Source organism: Tetranychus urticae, chromosome 1, assembly GCF_039701765.1.
Source record: "Tetranychus urticae isolate SD_2017Ah chromosome 1, NJAU_TeUrti_SD_1.0, whole genome shotgun sequence".
Taxonomy (NCBI): domain Eukaryota; kingdom Metazoa; phylum Arthropoda; class Arachnida; order Trombidiformes; family Tetranychidae; genus Tetranychus; species Tetranychus urticae.
In genome coordinates, this window is record NC_142958.1 from 313,411 (window position 1) to 328,784 (window position 15,374).

The following is a 15,374-nucleotide window of genomic DNA, read 5'->3' on the forward strand; positions in this document are numbered from 1 at the left end:
GATCCTCTGGGCATCATCGAACCTGAAAAGTTAACGAAAAGAAATTAATTTAGATATTAAAGAAATAAAATTGATTACAATTAGAGTGAAAGAAAACAGATGACCATTAAGAAAAAGAAAGTACAGTCACCATTGAGATAATGCACTCATTTTTTCAATGCCCCTATTAAGGAGGAGTTATATCTAATTTTGAATTCGGTCAAATTTTGATTCGATTTCTTTGATTATCAATTGACTTAATTCAATTTTCTTTCGTGAAATTTTAATGCAAAAACTCGCAAAATCAGATTAAAGCAAAATTCAAGGTTTTTGATCTAATAAGGAAGATTGAAAATCATGGATTACGCTGCCCGAAGAATAGTGAAAATAAGCTATTCCCAGTGCGGTGCATTATATCAATGGTGACTGTAAATGTAAATTAAGCTTCTCATCATCATCGCCATCTAATGAAAAAAGGATTAATTACAAGAGGATATTAAAAATAGCGCCTTCAAGTTACAGCGTTGGAAATGTTCTACTTTCAGAAGCTTTATCATTGAAATTGAATAAATATGAAATTAATAATTGTATATTTCTTGGTTCCTAGTGATATTTAGTATTTGTGATTAACTAAATTACCAACATTATCACTAATACCATAACCATATGATTCTCACGATATCAAGTTAAGGTTAGATGAAAAGAAGATCAAAGGTGTTGACTTTGCTGTATATAAACGATATGTTAATAAAGCAATTTTAACACAGTTAATTGGTCAATTATAATGGTAATGGTGATTGAATACGAGTGAATAAAAGATCTTTCAAGATTAAAATGATTACAATAAATGTGTTTAAATGAACAGTTGATATTGAAAGTGTTCACTGGAGTGAAAAATAGTAGCCAAAATGGGTAAGAAGTAAAGCAGAAGGAAGAAACTTGGAAAAAAGCTAAAGGCCTAAAGGAAAGCGAGGAAAAAAAGTAAGACAACTTTTCAACAATTTTATCAACCATTTAACTTGTGATTCTATTTAATTTTTGCCTTCAATTATCAACTATTATTACCCATTATAATCATTGTTATCATATTATATGGTCAACAATAATGGGCAACAATTAACCTTACAAAATAGGAAAAAAGTTGAAATGGTTAAGCGCAAGAAGCAAAGCTTAAACTGGCTACCAAGGAAGCAAGGAAAGGGAAGAAACCAAGACGAACCTGAAAAGCAGAATGATGCAAATAATGAAACAAATGAAGCTGATTATTATTATCAAAATTATTGCCATTAAATAGTGTATTAAAGGTGGACAAAAGGAGTAACAATAAGACATGGAACCAAGGAAAAAGCAAGGAAATTGTTGCAAACAAAATGTACATAACAGTGGCAAAAGGTGTAAAATGTTTAAAGTGGCAAGACAAAAATGATGCAAAGTTACTCGTACGTCAACGGCTTCAGGCAAACAAAAAGATGACATTCAAGTTGCTTATTAACACTTGCCATTGACTTTATTTCTTTCCTTTCCTTCCAGAAGCTAATTCCCATTCATTATTGATGTATAAGTAGCATTATTATGCCAAGTGACTAAACGAGTTGTTCAAATGCCATTCAAATCGGACCTTACAATCCTCAACTAAGAAGACCTTTTTTGCTGTTGTGTCCTTCATTGGTTCCTTTGCGTATTATTGTCATCACCATCAACATTATTATTATTATTTTCATTATTATTATAATCATTTTGATTTTTACTCTTATAATAATAACAAATGTTGAAATGGATCAGTTGAAAGAGCATATTATGGAGAAGACTTTATAACTTTTTTGTGGTATTTTGGGTTAACTTTTTCTTCTTCATCTTCCTTTAGTGACTCTCTCTCTCAATCTCTCGTTCCTTCAACTCTCTTCATTCCCAGTCCACTTTAAGACTCTTGAACATTCATCTCTATTGAACAAAGCGTATGTTAAACCGATTAATATACAGTTTTAACAATCAATATTGAAGACCATTGAGAGGAAAGCTAAAAAGTGACGAATCAAAAGAATGAAAAGATTCAGCGAAAAGCTAAAGAAAAGGAAAAATGTTGTTCAATGTTGAATAGGAAATGAAAGGTGATTAACTATTACCATTATCATTACCATTATTATTATTGTAAACGTGGCCTTATCACGTCAAATCAAGTTAACAATATTCAAATCAACACCAAGTCAACATCCATTTTTGACTCTTTCAACTGCCAATGAGCATAATGATTGCCTATTATATTACAATATAATACATTGCCATTGTAATATTTTATTGTCATCATTAATATTATCACTATTAACATTTTGTCTTTCCATTCACCTTTTCATTGAATCTCATCTAACCCTGCTAATTTATATGAAAGACCAGATGAAAGGGAAAAGGTTAAAAGACATCAACTAATCAATTATTAATAAAATGGTTCAATAAACCCGCTAATCAATTGCAAGGCTACTTAATCATTTAATACACAGTGTTAAATAAGGTTCAATTTGAATGGCAATCTCAACAGTTGGATCATTTATGAAGAGGAAAACATTTGATTTCATTCAATTCTCTAATACATTTTGTTATTTCAATTCTTTCTTCACAAGTGGTTAAAATTGTCGCCTGAACCTGAAAAACTGTAAAACATTGGAAAAGTGAAACATTTTAAAATGAAGGACCAACGGATAAAAAGAAAGGCTAAAGAATGCAAGTGACCACCTTAAAGATTTTGAAAAATGTTTCTTTTTCTGTTGACCGTCAACTTTTGTCCATTCCCTTTTGTTTTCATCATCTGTATACATTCCCGATTGTCTACCTTGTCTATCATGGTATGTTTTGTTTACTCATAGATTCAAGAAGAGAGTTACCTTTAGATGAAGAGAAATGACCAAAAACGAGCAAAAATGACCATTTATTCTTATAATGATTCTTTTCCTTTCCTTTCAGACAACAACTTTTGTGGACTCAATAGACTGCGTGGAACCTTGAAATTGGCAAAAGTTTTCATCCTTTCCTCTTCTTCTTCCTGGTCATCGTCCGCCGTTATTCAAAGATGATCATGAAAAAGAAAGAGGAGGAAGATAAAGAAGAAGAAAATAAAGAGGACGATAAAAGTTAGCAGGGTACAAGGTATCGTGAAAAGAACACTAATCCGAAGAGTAAATAACTGAACAAAACATTTTCGCTCAGCTCATCTCAATGTCACACTCAATATACACTTGGCTCATTTCAACTCTTTTCAACCTTTCTTTTCTTCTTCTCCAATATCATCATCATCTTCCTTGTCTTCATCTTTTTCTTCTCCTTTGCACGAGTTGAGAGAGAAAAAGTGTGAAAAGTTAAAAGCTTTGCAAGTATCATGCTGATAAATGTTTTTATTTTGGTTGGTGTTTTTTTCCTTCTCGCTCTTGTTTTGTTGACTTGCTAACGTCTTGAGAAACCTCTTTATAAAGTTGACCAATGGGCAAACATTTTTACTCTGGTTACAAACGGTCTCTTAACATATTGACAAGTCATTATCGTTAGCCGTTGGACACTCACACAGCAACGAGAACAGGAAAAATTGAAAAGGAAGCCAAATTTGAAAGCTTGAACCATTTGAACAACCCAAAACTTAAAGTCTAAAGTGTATGTCAACTTGAAAAAAAGGTTGTTTCATTATAACCTTCGCTTTATTTGATTGTTATTCAAATTATTTTGATTGAAACCAATCTTGATCCAAAACCAATTGAACCACAATCAATTGATCCCTGAAAACGCTTAAATTGATTCCTTTCTTGTTGTTTATGATTGTTACACATTTTGTCAATGGAAACAAGTTAATATGATAAATAACTTTTATCATTATTATTATTATCATTTTTGTAACCCATAAAAGTGATCATTTTGCTGAGTTTAACATTAAATTGTTACACACGAAACATTTAACCAATGAATATTGAATAACATTGTATGAATGAACAATTGATATTTTTAAAGTGAACCCAATTGCATTGAAATGACACAACTATCATGAAAAATGATAATCATTTGCTTGATTCATTATCATTATTATTTTTATCATCATTTCACTTTCCAACCAATTTCATTATCCAGATATTATTAAATATTAACCTTAATGTTGATCATTAAATATGAACCTAGTAAATATGATTAAAGATGATTAACTTGTCAATCAAGTTAAACTAATATATATTTTGACTTTTTGCCATCTTTTTAGATGAAACAATCCAATCAATCCAAGAGACCAAAATAACTATTAATAATCCCTTCCACTGATTTAATCAATAGTTGATTGACAGTTATTAGTGGTTTTATTGTACCAACAATCAAATTGAATTGTTGAATCTAATCATTAACTTCAATTAATCAATTATTCAAAGGAAACAACTACAATTAATCAATATTTTCTTCTCATGATTAACAAGCTGACTTGTAAAACATTCAACTCGTTGAGACATTTTAATTAAACTAATTAAACAATGTGAAAGGAAACACTAAATTTAATTGTAGTCGAGTCTACTGATTGTCCATTTCAACTGGTTAATTGAACACTTTGTTATTTATTATTATGATTATTATTATTGTAGTTGTAATAAAATTTGATGATCCATGTTAAAATGTTACTATTAATGTTGAAAGGATGGAAATACAGAAACACTTAAGGATCCATCAATTTATATTATTACATTTTTTACTTGATTGTTCATCCTTTTGGTTCATAATTTACCATCAACGTCATTTCTGGTTGGTTTCCTTTTAACAGCAATCAATACAACAGTTACAAGTAAAAAGAGCATCGTTTTCACAGTTAACAATCAAATTATCAACGCAACAATAGAGAACAATAACCAAATCAATTGTTGATCCATTTACACTTCACTAACAAGGTATCAAAATCACTATTGCTTCCTACCAAGCAAAGCCTAATCTGCTACATAAATATCATTGTCCTTAAAAGCATCACAAAGAGATCATATTTTACCCTCTCTTTCATGTTTAATACATTTTAGTTTAAATTAAGCAACTGTGACATTTTAATTGTAAAACTGCATTTATTAATAAATTAACCTTTTAACAAGGAGCTTATATTCAGATCTTAATTAAGAGATGACCCCTTTTACCCCTTTTGTTTTTGGCGCTTCTTCAACAACCAGCTCACTTGGTTTTGGCTTTTTTGGGTTTTAGTTTTTATTTTATTTTGTTTTCTAATTTTTTAATTGTTATTCAATAGATTTTTTGCCTAAAATATTATTAGAAAGTGAATGGGCCCATAAATTTCAGATGGATTGATTTTTAGAAAAATTTTGAAAAAATGGGTAAAGGGATACAAAAGGTATGTCAAATGTTGCTTTTCATTGCTTTGTTATTGTATTAAATGAGGTTAACTAATTATTTTGCTTTTATATCTGTCCCATACATGGATTGACTTTTGATGAACCAAAATCTTAATGGCAACCCACCACTTCATTAACGTCACCGCAAGAGGATAATGTTTATCTCGACTTGCTGCCTCTAAATATTTGATATTTGGTCTGCTAATTGATCAACAGAACATGAGTTAATGGCTAAAATTGATAGGTGAATGGCGATTTTCAGCTTATTTTGGTCTATTTTATTTTGATGGTGATTATGTTGGACACGAATGAAACAAATTGAATTTCCATGGCAATTTACCTGTGATTTGACCAAGGGATAGCTGAAACATTTCATTTGCTTTTATTGTAAAGTGTAACTATGATTACTCTTATCAAAGTGATTTGTACACAAAACCTGGAAAGAAAGATTGAGAGTAAAGGAAAGTCAAGGAAACAAACTTAGGTTTATGCTATTATTTAGTCTTGTAATAGAGGAGGAAAAATATTGTAATATCTGTCACCATCAAGATTCACATATGGTGCATGAATATTGAATCAAATCATCTTTTCCTTTTTTTGCACTTCTTTCTCTTCCCTTCAATCTTGCCTGCATCATTTTACCTCTTCCTCCTCCTCCTCTTTCTGACTCTCATCGTAATCATCATCATCATCATCATTTTCATCTTGAACAGAGGAAAGCCTTTAGTCTTATAATGATAATATAAATAATAATATAAATAATAAATAATATTCAATAATATTGAATCAGTTTGTACAATGAGTTGCTCCGAATGTTGTCAATATTTATAGAGCAGAAATATGTGCTCAGTAAAGGTTGAGTTTTTGTTGCATGATAGTAACATGACAAGACATGAATAGAGATTATCCTAATCATTTGTCCATACCTGAACAAAAGGTTTCCATTCACCTATAACTTCAATCAAAACTTTAATCAGATTAAATTGTTCATTTATTGTTGTTCTTATTCAATGTTGCTATTGATGGGAAAACATATGCAACTCCTATTGACATGAAGCTGTTAAAAAACAATTAAATCTGGTCAATATTAAACGTAATGTTAGTATATATTAGCTAATGATTACAAACTATTACAACAATTTTGTTGGGAATCAACCATTTTTAACAAGTAATTGTTAAATTGGTTTCAATTTGTTTCTCTTTACCTGTTTACCATTCAATTGAAACTGAAATGCTTCTGTTGCATTGATTACAACCTAAAAGGTAAACAAGATTAAAGTGATAATAATAGCAATAATAATGGATTCAGGTAACAGTTTATTGATGAAATAAAGGTTAATAATAACGATGACCAGAAAATGTTGATAATTAAATAAGTAATTGAATATTTTTTGATAAATAATCTTAACAAGTTAAACATTGTTTGCTTATTGATAAAGAGTAATTTACTGTGTATATTAATGTTATAATTTATGTACATTAATACATTGATTTTTGTTTACGATTGATTGATTGATTATGATTGCCATTATTATTAATATTATTTATTACATTATAATCATTTGTTTCACTTTCCCTTTTGTCCATCACCATGCGTAAACCCAAATTGACAAAAAGTACACTTAAATTTGATATCAATAATAGTGTAAAATAACGATGTTTATTATTATTATTATTGATTAGTTGATGGTAAACATGAAACAGATTTTTTTATCGTAAAAAAAGGTCATAAAGAAATAATAATTTTACTATTTTCTTGCTTTTTATGTTACCTTTTATGACTTTTGTTTTTGTTTCAAGATATAATACATTTATTCATAATCATGTTTACCTAAAGACAACAAAATTAAACATTTTCATCATTTTTGTTGTTGTTTATTGATATCAAATAGCAATTGTTGAGCTTTAAACACATGATACAAGCTAATTGAGTTACATTTTTTGTGGCTTTTACATCAATTACAAGTCATAATTGACTCTAAATCATTCAATTTATTTTACAGATTAATTGGATTCTCTGATTTTATGGCTATTCTTTGCAAGTGATTGTGTTTATCGAGGATTATGATTACTTTTTGTTACGATACAAGCATTTGATTCGCGACTTGCTGGACTCGAGTTTTGATAAGTTGAAAAATTTAAAATTCAAATGATAAGTTGTTCTTTTGGACGATTCTGCACACTTGGAATTGTTGATATAAAATGAAATTTCTGGTCAACTGTGATTGTGAAGGTTTGATCAATGATACTTTGAATCGTTCGAAAAGGGTTTCATTTGCTGGTTTATTAATCATGCAAATGGACTCACAAGATCACATCGCAAGGTAATTAAAATAATTAGAGTAAATTTAACTTTGAAAGCGCTTTCCATTAATATGACCATTAATCATCTTTTTTTGGATGAAAGTGAAATGTTTCCCAATTTTCAACTTTACAATGAAACCAATTTTGGTGAAACTTTCCGTTGATAAAAATAAGTTTACAGTTTCACATTAAACTGGACATTTGATTTATTATTGAACAACAAAAACAACATTTGATAAACTTGAGAATTGGTTTCTTTGTTGTTGTTGATTGAAATTTGTTTCGTTGAAAATCATTTTTGTATTATTATTAGTATCATTGGGAGTTGAAAATATATTATCATCGTTTTTCAGCTAAAGTGAAGTAAAATATGATAAATAATCAATTTATTTATTACTTTTTCATCATTTATTATAATGAAATAATATTATTAATAGGAAACAATATATTAATATGAGTTGATGATGTTTATAAATTTTCTGGTTAATCTATTTATTGAGACATTTATACTTGTTCTTATTATCTTCATTCACTGATCATTAATTATCCTGTTTGACATGAGAAGCACAGAAAAAGAAGAAACAAGAAGAAGTAAAGGATGAAGATGATGATGAGTTTGCTTCATGATGAAAGGATGAAGATGAAGGCAGAACCAGTGGTTAATCAGATTGAATAGGAAAGGATGTGTTATATTTACCAGTTATTTTAGGCCTTTGATTAAACAATAAAATTGATCCATTGTTGATTCTTCCTCTCGTTGGTTTCAGGTCAATCAGATTAATTATCTTGTCCTTGTTGATCATATCACAGCCAAACTGTTGTCATTCTGTTCAACAGCATTAATCCAATCTATCATGATAAACACAGTCAAAGTTAACCTTTTCATCTTTTATTCAAACAAATGAACAAAAGCTAAACTCACAAGTCAATAACCAATTCAATGAATCCAATCAAACTTGAATTTATACCAATTTAATTTTCTTTCATCTTTTCCAGTTCGTTTCAGATGGATTCACACCTAATTCATTAAGAAAAATATACGCAAAATATTTTTGATGAAAATGGCTTTATATTACAAACTACTTTTCTTAATATTTATGAAATTTTAACTTATTAATTGAATCGTGATTTGCAACTGAATCTAAGATATCACATCTTGAGTGTCTCTACTTAAATGTCAGGATATTCAAGCTATGTTATTGACTATCGAAGATTCATTAAACCTCCAGAATTGATGAAAAGTGCAAGAGTAACAAATCAAAAGTAATTAACTTTTCAAATTTTGCATACTTGAATTATCTCATCTAGTTTGCAACAATCAACTTAATATACTGAATTGTATCGAGTCAAATCTCTGTTTGATTTTAAGTGAATTTTGAACTCATTATTTTGTATTTTTCATTTCTTCCAATGATGACCATAATAATCTGATCAAAATAATCCTTGAAAACGCAATTTCATCTTGAACCTTATGAAAGCCTATAACAATCAGAGCTTATTAATGATATCTTAACATTATATTGTCAATATTATTTTATTATTGTTATAACTTTTTGAGTTTTGCAGAGTCATTTTTGAGCACATTTAAGCTGATTATCATTTTGAAATCTGGAAGAGTTGAGAAAAGAGTTGCAGGGAAAAAGAAAAAGAAGAAGAAGAAGAAATGAAAAGGAAAACAAAATTTGAAATAATGTTCAATAAAATAGATTATAACATTTGAAAACAACAAACAAGGTAAAGGGTTTTCTAATAATGTTGAGATGAAACTGGGAGTGAAAATATGTTGGTAACAAATAACGAAAAAAGATGAAGATAAAGGGAAGATAAAGAAGAAGATTGAAATGAAGATGAAGCAAAAGAGCATTACAAATGAATATATTACACTTTGCATTTACCAAGAGGCAAAAAATAACACTTTCAATAAGAAACAAGAAAATCCATAAGAATATGAAAAAGTGAAGAGAAACGAAAGAAAAAACGAACACAAAAATCCCTTGCGATTTTTGATATAATATTTAATATAACTCACAGCCTATAACAAAACAGATATAATAACAGTAATAATAATAAAAATATTCAAGAAGAGTTGAATGAGGAAAAAAAGTGGACACAAAATAACCCGTTTTTCAAGTAACATTCAACTTGAAATGAGAAGCAAAAAAGTTTTTCTTCTTCTCGAATGATATTCCTATCGGAATTACGTTTTATCATTTTGATTATTAACATGAATAACTGTTTGAATAGGTAACAATTGCAATTGTTATTTTGACTTGATATTTGAATGAAACAGAAAGTGAAGAAAAAGTAAAGGAAAAAAAACTTATTCCAGGTTTACCTCGGAATCTAATATTATAAATAATCAATTCAGAACTTTTCTTTTAATAGAACGTCATATTGAATTTAATTTATTAACAAGGTTAGATTAAGAGGTTTAGATGAAGATGAAGATATATTCATCATCATCATCATCTTTTTCGTGGTAACAGATGCAACAATCTGTTGCAAATTATTATTATTATATAACTTTTTGCTTCTCGCCATAATAAACTCCTCCTTTTGATATCTTGCTTCAATCCTCCCTATATAATGATTATCATCATTAAAACGTTTATCATTGCCTTTCATCTTCGCCATTCAAACTAATTGTTCCCAATCATGAATCAATCAATGTTCAACATTCAACTGATTGACTTGTTAAAAGCGGGACAAGACTTGAAACTCGTGCAGTTTGATTGTGTGGTTAGGTTACACTTTAAGGTTAATGGTTGCCTTATGACAAACACGCGTCTCAAATTAACCTTTTTGTTTGTCATCAACTTAACCACTTGGACTTTTGATTGTTATTATCTTAACGTGACACGTGGTCGTATGGACAATTGAACAATCATATTTAGTGTATCAATCTCACGCCTTTGTTGGTTTCAGTTTCTTTTAAATTTAACATTTTTTTGAATTCATCAGTTGATGAAACTTTTCTTAACATGAAATGATTCAATGGGCAGTTGAGTTACGAGTGATTCAATATGATTTTGTTGGGAAGAAAAAATTAGGTAAAATCAATAAATGACCGAATATTGATGGTGATGATGATTATGATGATGAAGGAGTAGGAGGAGGAAATGAAGCTGAATCATTTTCCTCTTCATGTTGTTAGTTTTTTTGCATCTCTTTGAACATCTTGACTCAATGGTTCGTCTGACATTGATGGATCAAAAATCATGAAAGATTGATGACAATCTATTAAATTGATGAATCATTTGATTGGTAGACATAAACAGATTAAAAGCAATACCAATAAAAATGAAAGCTCAAACAATCGAATGTAAAGCTACGAATCGTCTCGTTAACTCAACTGAATTATGATGCACAATTAATAACTAATCTATTAGTTCATGAAATACTTAAGCAAAAGTATTTTTTCTTATCAACTTAATCATCCAATTAATTGTTGATTAATTGAGCGCAGATGAATTAGCAAAAAAAGTGTAAAAAAATTGAAGAAAAAAAAGTTGAAAAACTCGAAGCTAAAAAGTTAACAATTTATTAATAATCTTAATTAGAGATTCGACTTTTTTCGTCTCTTTTGATCAACTCTTAACTATGAAGGTAATTATCTATTGATTAACAGTTGAAGTTCTGGTGAGTTGGAAGGACAAAAGTCAACAATTTGATTAATTTATTGAATCGATTTGAGTTGAATTTAAAGTTTAAAGTAAATCTTGAAAAGATGTTTTTCTCATCATTATCTTTGCAATATTTCATCTTCATTTTCATGGAAGTTTGAAATTCAATACAACAAAATTGACTGAGCACTGAACGGTTGGAATAAAATGATGAACATTGAGAAAATGAAAGAAAAGTAATGAGATTTTCATTCGATTCTGTCCAATGAAACTTTTTTTTTCAGTTGAAATATTATTGCAAATGGATGACGATGATGATGAGTAAGAGAAGGAAAAGAAAGACGAAAGACAGTAAAGATGGAAACAGTTGAAAGTAAATAAAATTGGAATAAAAAATTGAAAAGTTGAAGATAACTTGAAACTCGGAGTGAAATGATATAGTATTGCAAAAGTATAGAGTCAATAGTTTATCATTTGTATGAATAACTTTGTTTTTGTGTTCTCAATCAAATTGATTTTATCATCATCATCATATTGTCTTATTATATTTTATCATCAACATTATCATTAGTTTGATAACATTAATCTCTATGGAAATTATAATGCGTTAACATTTTTTGTTAACTTGCAATGATAAATGATAATAATATTGTTTCCAATGATTTGTTCAACTTTTTGTTTAATGATGAATTAGTTTCTCCCATTTTCATCGATCCCTTCAACAATCAACTAATTTTTGTCCATTACAATCCGTTTGTTCGTTAAATTGAACTGTTAAACAGTTATTAACTGTGATCTTTTATCATTGATTATTGGTGTTGATATTGTTGCTCTTGTTGGTTATTTTCAATTCTGTGATTATCATTATTATTGATTGACCATAAAGTCTATTGAATGCAATTGCATGGAAATGCATTTAGTTTTGTATGAAGATGAAGATAAGGCTCAATACACATGATAATATTAATAATGATAATATCAAGTTGATACAGTTTTGTATGAAGACAATATGAAGACTGGGAAGACAAGTAACTGTTAACCAAAGAGGAACAATCTAAATGTCTGAAAGTTACATTTCATTTGGTCTAAAAATGGTAAATCAAATTATGTCCACTTTTATCCCAGCACTTTGGTTAGTGGCTATGAGAAGGGGAATCATGAGGATGATGAGGAGGAGGATGAGAAGGAGAAGAAGAATGATAAAAGTAAAGTTGATTGGTTGAACATTTTCATTACAAATCAATGGAGAGAGTTGAACGCGTTGAAACTATTGTTATTTTTATTAATGTTTAACTCGATGATCGGGTAAATTGTATTAGTTTATCTGATAACTAGGAAGAAGAGATGAGGATGAAGATGATTTGGTTGATGATAGTTGAGCTTTTATTGTCACCAAGAAAATGTTTTATCACTTTATTTAACAATCATGTTTAACAATATAAATGTTTTAACTGGTAAATAGAGACAGTTTTAGATTTGAAGGGAAAATGAAAAGCTAAAAGCGTTCAAAATTATCATTACTAAATTAAATTTGATGATGAATTATGATGATAGGCAATTAGAAACGGGGTGATAATGATGATCATCATCATGATAATGGCAGGGATAATGGTTATGGTTTGAACCCTTTCAATGTTGCATCAAACAAGATGGTGACTCTTCAAAGATGCAAATCATTTTTTGCTTGTTCAAGTAAAAACTGTTTTGTCTTACAATCATTATCATCTTCATCCTCATCATCTCATCTAATAGCGCAAATATAAATCATTTGCAACTTTTCTAATAATGATGATAATAATGATAATCATTAACACATGAGAGGATCATGAGTTTCACTCGACTCTTTATTGTTAAACAAATCTCTCCATTTTATGATCAACTTTAATCTTTTTATGTTAATCTTAATGTAAAACAATTACACATTCAAACTGATTCACAATCAAGACTCTAATTATGAAATGATAAAAACTTGGAGACATTTTGATTTGCCTGTTGAATTAAACTTGATGGTTAAACAATCGTCTTCACCTTTAATCTAATTCCTTGATTTAATAAACGCTAATGAAATGTTGCTTTGATTCGTAATTAAATCAACTTGTTAAGTTTACTTGATAATATTAATTGGCTTCAACACATGAAACAAAAGGCAATCTTAATCATTTCGCTTGGCAACTAAGGAATCGATCAACATGATAATGCAGGGAATTGATTGGATCAATAAGTTGTTTCAGTTTCAATATATAATTGCCTTTGATTAGGCTTTAATCTGATTAACTTCTTGCAATTTTAGATTAATTGAGTTTAAATGTTGAGGCATTTCAAGTTTCAATCTTAAACAGATTGGTTAAACTGAATGAAACATTATAATATTTGATTGGAAGATGTTGAACTGATCAACAATAAACTCTAATTAAATGCTAATAATGAGGGATGAGAAGAGATAAAGAAAAGAAGATTAATTGTTAATCAATTCATTTAATTATCATCATTTAATGTGCAATTAGATGTTTGTTTTTTTGTAATAATTGAAAATGTATTAATTAGATTAATGTTGTTGGTATAAATTTCATTTGACTGGATTCAATGGTTTTAATTTGAATTTCAAATGACAAAATAATCAAGTTAAGGCTTAAATTAATTAAATTAATAGGCATCAATCAAAGCTAATTAGATGGCGTAACCGATTTAATAACAATGATAATATCGAGATTGGGAGAAGAGGAAAATAAGCTAAAAAGCAAAGTTAATCAAGCAATTGTTGGCTTGATCAGATGTTTCCCAAAATTCCTTGATTATTTAATCGTTAATCTAATGAGAAGAAGATTATTTATTATTAAGTTATCATTCATTAAGAGAGGCCAAAGTAATGAGAAAGATGATGAGGATGAAAAGTGCGATGAAAATCAATGAAATACAAATATAATATAAAACAATGTAAACATGGTTGAAGCAAATGAAAATGAAGAGGAAAGTTAAGGTTTAGATGAGGATGATGAAGATGAGGTTGGGATGAAAGAGGAGGGTGATAAGAAGGAGGAGTTGCTTCAGTAAACTAGATTGAATGTGTCATGCATCTTGAAGGCTATTTTAATGGATATTTATAAATGTGTAGCTTGTCATTCATGAACATATATATACATCTGCACACCATGACAAGTGAATTGTTCAATTGATGTATAAAACCTTACTGAGCGTTTTTTTTGTTTTGTATATTTTTTTGGCAATATATTTTCAAATTAAATGTAACCCACTATTGTTATTATGATCATCATTTTGAAATGGATTCACTTTTTTGTTCAACTTTTATTGAGTATAAAATATGATTTACCTTTTTTCATATTTACTTTGAATAGGATTTGGTGATTCCCAGCATTTCAGGCAACTTGTTTTTGTATTTTGCCAAGTTAATCAGGTTGGCAACTGGAAGAGAAACAAAAGATGTTAAAGTTAGTTTGATTAGTTTTGCATCGATTTTGATATTATTATATTATTCGAGGATGGATATTTAGGCAACAGAATTGTTTTGATAATCAACCTTTTTGATTATTATTATGATTATGGTGATGATGATGATGATGATGATGATGATTAATAATGTTTGCTGCTTAAAAGGTACATTTACATTTTTAGAATTGGCTTTTGTTGTTCGAGTTTCAGCTCCATTGGGTCAAAGGTACTTGAAGATAACAAAGTTTAAAAATGGCCTCCAAGGAGCTATCAATGTTTATTATTATTAACCAAAGGAGTTGGTTACTCTCTTCATTGTTGATATTAATAATATAAGTAGTCCATTGAAATATTAGGGGCATCAATAATTCCGCGTGAAAATTATGTTGCTTAGGGACCATTCTTTTGAGTTTACATTAAATTGGTCATCAGACCATTAAGGGCTAACTATCGGTAGGACATGGCGTCAGGACCAATTTTATATGAAAAATCAGGCCATTTTTTAAGTTTCCGTCTTTGGGTGACAAAATCGTATTTATTGGCCATAACTTTCGCTTCGAAAGAATTTTTCTAGGTTTGAATGCAAAAAGAAGTCCCTGTAAGCCTATCAAAACGAGCTGAAAAAGTTTTCTGACAAATTTCCAACCCATCTTGGCCAAACAGGCCATTTTTGCAA

The 15,374-nt window shown here is 29.1% G+C and overlaps 2 long non-coding RNA genes across 9 annotated transcripts; one reads left to right on the forward strand and one right to left on the reverse strand.

Moving 5' to 3' along the window:
* Positions 1 to 133: 133 nt before the first annotated feature.
* Positions 134 to 6,110, forward strand: LOC107370333 (uncharacterized). 4 transcript variants are annotated; one of them, XR_016197914.1, is made up of 5 exons: positions 134 to 960; positions 1,113 to 1,418; positions 1,510 to 2,816; positions 2,935 to 5,323; positions 5,474 to 6,110. It is a non-coding gene; the product is annotated as an uncharacterized LOC107370333 (long non-coding RNA). The 4 variants fall into 4 exon arrangements; XR_016197913.1 differs by having other exon boundaries at positions 143 to 960; positions 1,113 to 2,087; positions 2,371 to 2,816; XR_003083704.2 differs by having other exon boundaries at positions 161 to 960; positions 1,113 to 2,087; positions 2,595 to 2,816.
* An 888-nt stretch (positions 6,111 to 6,998) lies between these two features.
* On the reverse strand, positions 6,999 to 15,045 carry LOC107370336 (uncharacterized). Of its 5 annotated transcripts, none has more exons than XR_003083695.2 (5): positions 14,874 to 15,045; positions 14,580 to 14,671; positions 8,551 to 8,646; positions 8,326 to 8,477; positions 6,999 to 7,981 (listed from the first exon to the last, which is right to left on the reverse strand). It is a non-coding gene; the product is annotated as an uncharacterized LOC107370336 (long non-coding RNA). The 5 variants fall into 5 exon arrangements; XR_003083696.2 differs by lacking the exon at positions 6,999 to 7,981 and adding an exon at positions 8,096 to 8,176; XR_003083693.2 differs by lacking the exon at positions 6,999 to 7,981 and adding an exon at positions 8,096 to 8,247.
* Between the last annotated feature and the right edge of the window lie 329 nt (positions 15,046 to 15,374).